The sequence below is a fragment of the Anguilla anguilla genome, chromosome 7 (assembly GCF_013347855.1).
Source record: "Anguilla anguilla isolate fAngAng1 chromosome 7, fAngAng1.pri, whole genome shotgun sequence".
Taxonomy (NCBI): domain Eukaryota; kingdom Metazoa; phylum Chordata; class Actinopteri; order Anguilliformes; family Anguillidae; genus Anguilla; species Anguilla anguilla.
The window spans coordinates 6,157,746-6,169,175 of record NC_049207.1 but is presented as its reverse complement, the minus strand read 5'-3'; positions in this window follow the sequence as shown (position 1 = coordinate 6,169,175).

Below are 11,430 nucleotides of genomic sequence, written 5' to 3'. Positions count from 1 at the left end.
TAAACACACTTACCGTTTTCTAAGGTAACCTTAAAGGGGAGCCCCTTAAGGTAGGGATCTCGAAGTGGGGGAGCGATGCAGCGCTGCCACTCCTGCTTGTTTTCACCGCGTTTCCCCTGCCTTACAGTACCTGCTTAATTTAAAGTCATTGATAAATTGGCTTAAATTGGCAGCTGACTCAAAGGAACCTGCAAACTGTGTGCAGACACGGCAGCCTGTAGCGCTGGAGCTTGAGGCCTCTGTCTGAAGGTGTTCTGCCTGCATTCACCTTCCTGGATTCGCATGGAGAAAGGGGAGAGGCATTAGTGTGCACTTCTTGCCCAGTGCTCTGTTTCAATCCCATGCTAGCACAGAAGGAAAAAAGGATTCACCTTAACTGCGCTGCCCAGGAGAGGCAAGATTCATTGAAATTGTGATATGGGAAATTTTGGTCTTTATGCTAATTCTGAGAGCACTGTTTTTCTGTCAGGTAGGCCTTCTCAGATACATTGCAAAGTATTGAATATTTTTTGCTAAGAAAAGCCTAGCCATGCACAATCGAGGATATGACCACAGTCGGCCACTAGAGGGAGATGTGCCATACGTTAAACTGTAAAAGGCTCTGGCTGAAAATTTGGCACCATGAAAGAAGCAGAGAGTTTATGGTTTGAGTGTTCAGCATGCTGGTGTGTGATAAACTGCAGATTATGTGTAATATTGATCTCGTAACATGCGGCATTGCGGTGTTCGGGGTCTAGTTTGTGTCTGTTCCTGTTGCGTTCATTTGGTCGATGAGCTGCAGGGGTCAATGGATGCTTTGTGAGAGTATGTTATACGACTGCTGTCTTCATGATATGGATGCAACGTGGAGGTGCTGGAAGCTGTCTGTCTGTCTGTAGGGTGAGGAGCCGGTCGTCTGCAGTGAGCAGTGTGCTCTTTCCGGTCCTACTGTCTTATCCTGGCTGAGGGAAAGGCATCACAAGAGCTCACAGGCCTGTATCATGAAACAGGATTGCTGAGTTAGCTGGATAACTGCACCGAGTAAAACCCCAAACTGCTCTTTTTACTTCAGTCCATATTCCAGATTACGGGCCCTCTGGTCAATACATGCTGAGAGTGATGAGTTCTGGACCCCTTCGTGCTCATTGGTGTATGGGCTGCCCTAAAGTTCCTCTGAAGAGTTCAGCTTTCACTTGCTTTGTGCTGTGGTTTGGGTTTCTCTCCTTCAGTCCAGCGGAGCTCACTGGATAATTTTTTTTAATTAAACTTGAAATGTTCTGCCCAGCGCGCTCTCTCTGTTCTCTCTGTGGTGAATGAATACGGTGGCTCAGGGTTTGCAGAGGGAATTGGCCGAAGGACACCGCTGAAGAGTTCAAAATTCACCGGCGGTGTCGGGTTGAAATGCTCGTATCCTCCCCCCCCCCCCCCCTTACGGGCCTCTCTTTGTTGTGGGTCGGCCGTGGCATGTTTACAAGCTTGGGTGCGCTGTTCTGCCCCCCCCCCCCCTTTCCCCGGTAGATCTGCGGTCGATTTTACAGCTCTGTGTTTGTAACAGGTCGGTGAGTCTCCTCCTGGAAAATAGGATGAAAAGAGAATGGATGCACTCCACGGCTCGTTAAAAAAAAATCAATCCGCCCCTTTCACCTACACGATAACGCCTTTACACTTTGTGCGGCCCACATTTGCACCCTCCCCCCCCCTTGCCCGAAAGAATGTGTATACTGCTGAATATAAGAGGTAATCCCCCCCCCCCCCCCCCCCCCCTTAAGAACGGCCCATCAGAGCCCCGGCAGTCTGTAGTCTTGCTGGAATCAGTGGGATCACTGCCCTGCCCCCCACCCCCCCCCCCCCCTTACTGGAGATGATTGACCCCCAGGGATAACGAGTTTCCAGACATTCATTTGTTCTGACTTAGTCCTCATGGGCCCTGAATCGAAATGTACACGGGGTACCTGTGGACTCCAGACCTTTTTTTCGTATGATTAATCTATAGATTTTAGATCACTTTTTTTTTCTTTTTCTTTTTTTTTTCCCTAACTGATTAATTTTGGGAGTTTAAATGTCAAGATGGAGTTATTAATCTAGCATTCTCTGGCCTGTGCATATATTTGCCCTTGTAAACTCAAGGGAAAACAGTGCTGCGGATGGGTGTGTCTGTCTAGCTAATGAGCCTATCTTTGGAGATGCTCACCATGGGCTGCAATTGAGTCCTGACCAGCGCCAGTGCCAACTGTGGCTCATTGCCACCTTTTGGGTGTTTAGGCTCTCGGTCGGCAGGGTATCGGTTGGCAGGGTATCTCTTGCCTCTTCACGCAATACGGATTCCTCTAACCGACGGTCTCGGCTGAACTGGCTGTAGTCCTCCAGACCGAAGCCGTGCTTTCTCATACAGGCTGGTGTGCTGCCTCGTGTACTGACTGGAACCTGCAGCTGTGGGAGGAGCCTGAAGGTCACGACTGGGAATGGGAATAGGAATACTACGGGAAAAGGCTTGCACCAGTCTTTTTTAGTATAAGGAAGGTGAATGCCCCATTCTTCTTCGTGTTTTTTTGTGAACAGAATTAGTTTTTTCAGGTGAAATCACAATACTGGTGACTGGTCTAAAATATCTGCGTGTTGTATGTGTGCGTTTTTCTGCGTTCCGTGTTGTCCTCCATTATTCTGTCAGTGACAATTTTATGAACTGTGGTATAGATATCGATATGATTAAAAATGTCTGGTCAAGTTAATACCTTATTTACATACATTTCACATTCTGCCAGTAGAGCAACATTAATTATCTGTGTTTCGCGGCCTCTGGCAGAAAGGTGACACTGATTTGACCTTGTTATCGAGGTTTCTGGCACTAAAGTAACATTGATTTCTCTCTGTTATTACCTCTGCCAATGAGCTTATGTAATGACGTCTGTCTGTCCCTATGTTTGTCTGTCCGTCCTTGACAGACGTACTGTATCTGGCAAAGTAATGGCCGGGTTGCCATAAAATTTTCTGTGCATATTCATGCTCCCAGGTGGAAAAACCTATTGATTTTGGTGACCCTAATGACCTATCCTCTAGTGCCACCATTAGGCCAAACTTACAATTTATGATTGACAGATCTCTGAATGTTATGGCCATATCGCCATTGTATTTGCTGTGTGCATTCATGTCCCCAAGAGGAAGAAACCTGTTGATTTTGGCCTGCTTATGACCTTTCCTCTAGCGCCACCATCAGGCCAAACATATCTCAAAAACTAATGACCGGATTGCCAAGACATGCGTTGTGTACATTTTGTAACTTGAGCGGAATTCTGCACTCTGCTATGTGTATTCTTTCTAGTTACTCTTTGTTATTACATCTCTGGCCATGGCTAGCAGGATTATGCTGTTCCATAGCCACTGAATTCGGGGCACAGCAAGGCCTATTGAGGAGTTGATAGGGTATCGATCGATCCCCAGTTCGGATGGAGCAGTTACTCAGAGGCCTGGGTAAGCCCTTTTCATCTCCATGCTAATAAAACGCCCCGTTCTGTGGGGAGTTTTGATCTCTTTATCCAGGCGGCTTTGTCTTGAATCTGAGGAGCTGTTTAGAAGGCTGATTTAGTCTACAGCTGTGGACGAGCACTGTATCTCACCGGCAGTTCGCCCTCTCCGTTTATGTATATTTATGTTTGCATGTGTGTGGGCAGAGTGTCTGTACTGTGAAGGATTGTGGTACAAACTAAACCCTGCAGGGGAATGACTCTTCCAGGAAGCATATTGAAACATGCACACAATATGCAACACAGGCACATGTACTGTACATACACACTGAGTTAAGACAGTAGATGTAATTGTGCTCGATTAACTGTTAACAAAATTTCACATAAAGAGCGTAAAGAAACTACTCCACCCCCCTTAGAGTTTAGTGTGATAAATTTGTGAAAATAAATTTTATTATAAATGTTATTGAAAAAACAAATGGTTGCATCTTGCAGCTCTTACTTAACTCTTAAGAGGACCCCCTAGTTGACATTCCAGGTCGTCACATGTTCAGCTATTTCTTAAGGCCGTTGTAATGCAGTTAACATTACTTTAGTAAAGTGGGTTATAGGCTATTTTCACTTGATAGGACTTGATAGAAAAAGCATATTGGTAAGAAAAGCAATGTTAAACTTCCTCCCTGACCCACTAATGAGAAATAAATATATAATTTAAGGGAAGCCCGTTTTATTGAAAATGAAATAATCGGAACAGAATTGCTAGCGTTGTTGAATATGTGCTCGGAATAAGGAGCACAGCCTCTGGAGTAGAGCAGGGCCTCAGCGCTGATTAGGGGCCGTTGCGCTGCGTTGCGTTGCGTGGATCCAGAGTAAGTGGTTGTTGAAGTGGGTGACGGATCCCCCAGTGATGCAATCCAACACTAGGGGGGGGTTTGTGAAAGAAGAACAGATCAAATGAGTTGAAAGAAAATATAAAATTTAGATGGTAGAACACAGAAGCAGGGCTGAATTATGGCCTTGAAACAGTCCACACTGGGGATTCGACTTTTTTAACCGTAAGAATGGCTAAAGAGATTCGCACACGGTGAGATAAGTCCTTCCGTAATTTTGGGGCACTGGAATCGAACACTGCCGCTTGTTTCAGCTGCCTCGAGACTTCAGGTCGAGCAGGGTTACACGGAACGGTGACCTCACTCATGCATGATTGACTTGCCCCATTTTGTGAAGACAGAACACAATCACTCACTTTTTTGGCTACGGAGAGTGATGCTTTGCCGTCCAGATGCCAAGAGGTCGTGGCATCACAGAGCCATCTGTAATTCCCACACGGATCTCCCGGTATGGATTAAAAAACCACAAACTTAATTAAAAAGCTGACAGTCTGCACTTTAACCTCATATTCATTTTGTAATTTCAAATCCAATGTGCAGGAGTACAGAGGCAAAAAAAGGCAAAAAAAAGTTTCACTGTCCCAATACTTTTGCATTTAACTGCATTAACTCCTGCCAACATTTAAGAATAATAGTTCATTAAATTCAGGCCATGGCTGACATTTTTTGCATCTATGTCATGAAAACACACATCCCATAACCTCCAAAAGTGATCTTGTTGGATAGCTTAGGGGTCGTTCCATCCTGTAGGTTTTCATTTCAACCCACATTTGGCACACCTGACTTGTCTAATTAGCAGCTGGACGAGATCTGTAGCTGTGGAATGAGGAACAGGGTTAGGGAACCACTGGCTTAGAGTGTGGAGTTGTGTCCCTCCAATGTTTCTCTTTCTCCCCATAGCCCTCCCACCCACTCTCTCCCTCCCGCAGGCCCCCCACCCCCCCCCCCCCCCCCCCCCCCCGTCTCCTGCTTTCCTCCTTGATCGCCCTGCCGGAGGAGAGAGAGAGGAGCCGCAGTCGTGGGAGGGCGTGGGACGAGAGCGCGGCCCCCCTCCCCTCTCCGCGTGCTCGTCTCTCTCCACTCCCACCTGGTGTCACCGGAGCTGTTGACTCTCCCTATCCTCCGCCTACTCTCTTTCTCTCTCTCTCTCTCCCTTTCTATCTCTCTCTCCTTCCCTCTGGTTTCAATTCACCCACTCTTTCACTCCCCCTCTTGTTCATTTCAAAGCGGGGTTGCCAGGTTTGTAAGAATCCTCTCTGAAGGGGTCGCAAGGCTGGCAGGTCCTCTGTGGCAAGCGTGGCGAATCCCCCCATTCCAGAGACGCACTGAATATAGCAGTGAGATGGGGAATTAGCTGTTCTTCCCCACTTCCCTTTTCCAAACGTAATTCTCGCTAAATTAGGATTCGATTTCACAACGCAGGTTTTTTTTAGGCACGTTATGAAGCATAGACCTCGCCTGCAGTAGGACTAGAGCTTCTCTGTTTTCAGACCACATGCTTCCCTTTAACTGAGACCAACATCTAGATGCTTGAACGGCTGAACGCAGCATCGGTCCCCATGTGCTCATGGCGTGTTTTTAAACGAGTGTAAATCTTCTGCATTGTGGACGTACTGTATGAGGGGAACTGAAAGGTCTGTTTGGCTCTAGGGGTTGGGTGCAGGAAACTATTCTGTAATTTCGGAACTATGAGAAATGAACGCTATAAGTCACCTTTGATTAAGTTGTATTCATGCGAAGAGCCTGCTTTGTCATATTAGGAGTGTCCCTTCCTCACGACAGGCACGTGCGTGTGAGAGTGTGTGTGTGTGTGTGTGTGTGTGTGTGTGCACGTGTTTGTGTCTATGCATCCGTATGTGAGCATGCATTTACCATGAGAGTGTTCGGGATTCAGTCTCCATCTGTGTTGGAAAGACAGATGTAGAAACAGAGGACCTCTTCCCACTTCCTGCTAATGCTTCCCTCTCTGGCTCTCCCTTTGATTACATGGAATAGACAGTTTGGCAGATTCTTCCAACGGTACATAACCTCGTGAAGCGCACTTCAGTCCTGTAGGATATTGACTGAAACGATTTTGGAACAGGACCCAAACCCATGTGTTCAGTTGCGCAATAGATCTTATATAATTTGGCACGATGTTGTAGAGTTTCCCCCTGCTCCCATTGACTGAGCTCTCACAGAACAAACCCTTATGTAACCCGGACTGCGGTGCCCACTACTGTAAAATGATTTCTCCTCTGCAGGATTCTGTTGGAAATAGGCGGTTAGGACAGGTTTATGTAAAGTAACTGAGGACAGCTCTTCAGTCCACTGGGAGTGCCTGCGGGTGCCTGTGGCGATGCATGCCCGCTAGTGTTTGCTACCCTCTTGTGCCATTTCTTCTGCCTGCGGATGGTTATCGTTTACCATAGACGGTAGAGTTGGAAACTAGATACATATTCTATGGTGAAACTCAGGGGACCAGGCATTGACTTTTCCCACTGGAGCCTCTGGAACCCGATGCACACGTGCACTGCATGCCCTTCTCGTTTAGGTACGCAGTGCGTTTGTATATATCTGGTCCCAGAAGGCCCGTAGTCGAACGCGGCAGCCTCTGTGAATTGGCTTAATTTGCCAATGAGCAGCTTCCATAGGAATCCATGGAACTGGTGAGCGGACACTGTATACAGGAAGATGTACGGCATATCTCGATGGTGCAATTCATTGGTCAAAAGCTGTGGTCACACTGAAGTCTGCCTGGAAACCCACTGGAAATGCATTCAGATCAGGCAGTATGAATATATTAACATTTACAACGATGTTCAAGCAGTACATGGCCATTAAGCAAAACAACGATCGAGAGTGCTCACTCTACAACTAGCTCGCTTGCCAGTGTGTTAGTCGTGTAAGAAATGACACCATGTACAGTGTTGCCATATGGGTGTGAAATTGGGTTTGTAACCTAAAAGTTTGATTCCGTAGTAGGACTTCGAGCAAGTTACTTCACCTGAATTGCTTCAGTTTATATCCAGTTGTATAAATGGGTGCTTTGTTTAAGTAGAGTCTGAAAGTTGTGTGAGCCACTCTGGCCAAGAGTGTATGCTGAAAGCCAGTAATGTTATGTTAATGTTATTCTGGCAAAGTACCTTTCTGAACAAATGTCAAACCTACTTTATGAATAAGCGTTATGCAGAATGGGGGTACTGTCGTATAGAATAATCTCACATAATCTGACATAATTGACTTATTGTCACATTTGGTTGGACTTCGTCACATTTACATTTTCATCAGACTATTTCCTTGACTGCCTCTGCACTACTTATAAATTATTCCAAAAGATTTGGCTCAGTTTCTATTAAGCAATGGAGATCACACGTGATAAAGCTGTAAAAAACTGATTCCCATTTAAAGCAGACTACTGCTTCCTCTGTATAATGTTGTAATTTACATCAACATCAAATCTGGCAAGTTGCCCATTTCAGTACCTTCTATTCTTCTCTGTGTTTGCTGATTGTTCTGTCAACCCCCAACTCTGATGTCATTTCCTGTGTCTGTGTGGACTATCGACGAGAAGATCTCCTTTCTTGTCACCCAGATGTTAACTTGTATTTGTTTCCTCTTTAGAATCTTATCTCTTGAGCTTTTTTATTAATTTATCTGGATGCAATATTTCCCTCCCCAAACGATACTGATTTATACATCCATTTTAACTAGCCATTTTATCCACCTGACGGTCATAATCGTCTGACAAGGCAGTCATGTCCAATGCTAGGCCGTCACAAGAAATGTGCGCGTGCACAGAATCCGTGTGATAGTATTCCTTCCCTCTGTACAACCATTCTACATTAATCGTGAGTTTATTTCTGCAGTTCTGCGTTCATAGTGTCACTATACAGAGTTGACCTAGTAGGTATCTGGTCTTTGTAAAGCTGAACAACCTGGGATGGATCTTTTTCTTTCTTCTCCAGCAGCACGAGGATGTTCAAAGCCATGTTTTCTATTTGTAGTTTACAGCTGCTTTGATAGTTAGACTGGCTCTGATACTGGCCTAATTCAGATGCACTCTGGGTGCCTTCAGTTGCCTAGCAACACTCCAAAGACCATGTGATGCTTGAAGTTAAATAGTTGTTCCATTTTAGAAACCGAAGGTTGAATTGTGAGTCACTGTTTATTCAGGGGCCTATAGCATTAGCTTAAACCCAGATTGTTATTTAAGTCGATGACTTTATGCTGTCTTCTTCACCGAACATGTTGAAGGTGGAAAATGTACGAGGACAAGCAAAAATACAGCTTGGTAAATCAGTATATAAAGGACACGGCGCTGTACGTGCTGTTGGACTATTTGCTTATCCTCGTTGATAGGACTCGTCCCCAGTTTTGATGAAATGCCCATTTGAGCGTAAAGCTCTTGATCTGTTTTGGAGAGGCAGATAAACACGCTAGGAACACGTATGTTAAAAGGTGTCAGTGATGGGGATTTGACCTCCCAGCCCACAGTGGGACACTGAGATGAGAGGCGTGGGTGAAACGCCGGCCTTCCACTAATGCAGGAGCTCGCTGTTCTCAGGTGAGTGGGCCGTGAGTCACGTAACTGCATATTGTCAGAGTCATGCAAAAAAAAAAACAAGGCGTTTTTTTGGGCTGCTCTTCTACATTTTCTACATACTGTACATTTAGTTCTAGCGCTGTGTGCTCTTGAATGTCTCAGAACTCAACAACCAATGAAATTGCTTCAACATTTTGTGCGACTAAACCGTAATACGGGGTTGGTAAATAAATATTTTTAAAAAGTTTTGCTGGTCATTTGCTGGTTATTTGGTCATAAAATACTTTTGATTGACACCGTGTGTGCTGTATGTGTGTGTGTGTGTGTGTGTGTTTCATGGCTCTGAATGTTTTAACAGTAGGTTAGCCTGGATATTTTTGGATTGTGTATCAGAAACTCCCCAGTTCTAAGTAAAGAATTAACAGGAATCAACTGCCGCGATATTCTGGGCCGTGGTCTTCTTTTAGAACGCTGGTGCTTTCCCCGCGTGCTCTCGAAAAAAACCCCGCGTGAGGTGACACCCCCAGACGCACCGCGACTCCCGACCTCGTTAAGGCCCGGGGGGAAGGTCGCCAGAGGCGGTTCACCAACGATGACCTCGTTACTTCGGCGGAAGGTTCCGGAACGAGCAGACCTCCCCGGTGATGTCAACGTTCCGTGTGTGTCAGTCCCCTCCGTTCGTACTCGTCGCGCTGTGGAACTGCGGAACGCGAGTCGCAACGAGGTCCCGATCGCCACCGACCGATCGTGACTGCGCAAAAAAGCGTGTCCGAGCAGAGGGAATAACCGCTTGACGCCGAACACCACAGGGCGCGCTGTGTTCCAGATGACAGGGTGGAACGGCCCTGCGGTCATTAGCACGCTGGCAACTGACGATTAGCGGGCAAATGAAAGGAGAACGGCCTGTTCCCCAAACCATCAATAAATCTTGTCGGGCATTGTGTGCGTGTGGGTCTGATTTAAAGAGCAAGGATTTGTGTGATTGAAAACCTGTTCACGCTTTTGTCCATCTCATCTCCTATCTACGTGAGCGCTGTTGCGACAGCCTCTCTCCGACACACTCCCGTTCCTCTTCAGCAGTTTCCCCGTTTTATGCTTGTCACGGCCGTGTGCCCCGTCCAACACGATCGGTGTCAGTGTGCCTCTGAACAGAACTGATCTTGTCATCGAAACGCCCACCGTCGCGTTTTCGAACCGCGGCGTTCTTGCCCTCTCGCCCTGTGAATAGCATGTTGTTATTGAGAGTCACCGTGTGGCTTGACTCAACTTGCTCATGCTTGATGGGTGGCTGTGTAATCTTACTGCCGTGTCACGGCAGCGCGAGCAAATATCAAATTAGATGGCTTGCGTGAGGGTGCAGCCACCTATTATACTCACTGATCTTATTATTCCTAACTCCTCCTACAGTTATTTCATAACTACTCCAGTTTTTAATAAAAACATCGCAGATTTGTTGGGCCGGTATCATTTGCGTGCAACACACAACCTGCTAACTTGTTTCAAAATGTAACTTTTTGCTTCGGGGAACATACATTTCTGTCAAGCCAGTACTAAGCTTAATTTGTAAGTGCCTTGCCTTGTCCTAGACAACTAGGTCATGGCTGTCCAGCTGACGATGCTCACTTAACTTGCTATTACTCAGAATTTAGAATGGAACGTGAAACTTTACATTCAGGTTGATGCCACTATTTTTGTTGTCGTTTGTACTTCCTCCTCGCAGTCTGTGGATCCCCCTCTCTGCTCCCTCATTGTGATGCCTCAGTGGCACACGGGTGAGGGCAGTCAAGGGTTAAATCTTTCCCCCCTCATTATTAATTCATGACACATTTTCCCCTCTCTCTCTCTCTCTCTCTCTCTCTCTCTCTCTCGTGCTGCCCGCTTGCACCGCGCGGCTGACGTGCAGATGAACCAGCTGCGAATTCGGGGACCGGGGCCAGCATTCAAATGTCCGGGCATCACGGCTGCGTGGAAAAAATGTAGCGACGGACAGGGAGAGTGACAGCGGGAGATAGAGAGAGAGAGAGAGAGAGAGAGAGAGAGGGGGAGAAGATTCATCTGACATTGAACAGCTTTAAGCACCAGAGCCCCTTTTAACGAGGGAGAAAGGGAGAGAGAGAGAGAGAGAGAGAGAGAGAGAGTAGAGACGACAGAGGGGAAATGAACAGCAAGCCGGAGAACTGGCTGTCAGCTCCTCTTGCTGCAAGATCTGGATCTCATTAAAGGTAAATGCCCTCCCTGCCGGCTGTGTGTGTGCGTGTGTGTGTGTGTGTGTGTCTGCGCCTGCGTGTACGTGTTTGTGCGAGTGTGTCTGTGAAACGGAGAAGGTAATTGAGAGCTGCTGATAGTGTTGTTAGCTGATCTGCATTGCCAATGAGAGCGAGAGAGAGAGAGAGAGCAGGAAAGAGGGGAAACGGTGTCTGGAGATAGAGGACACGCACATCAAGAGCGCTAAGAGCCAGCAACGCCATGACAATATGGTGAGGAACGAGAATGGTGAGACAGAGTAGAGAACTGTGTAGCAATGGATTGGCGAAAGAGAGAACTAGAGAGAGAGAGAGAGAGAGTGAGAGAGAGA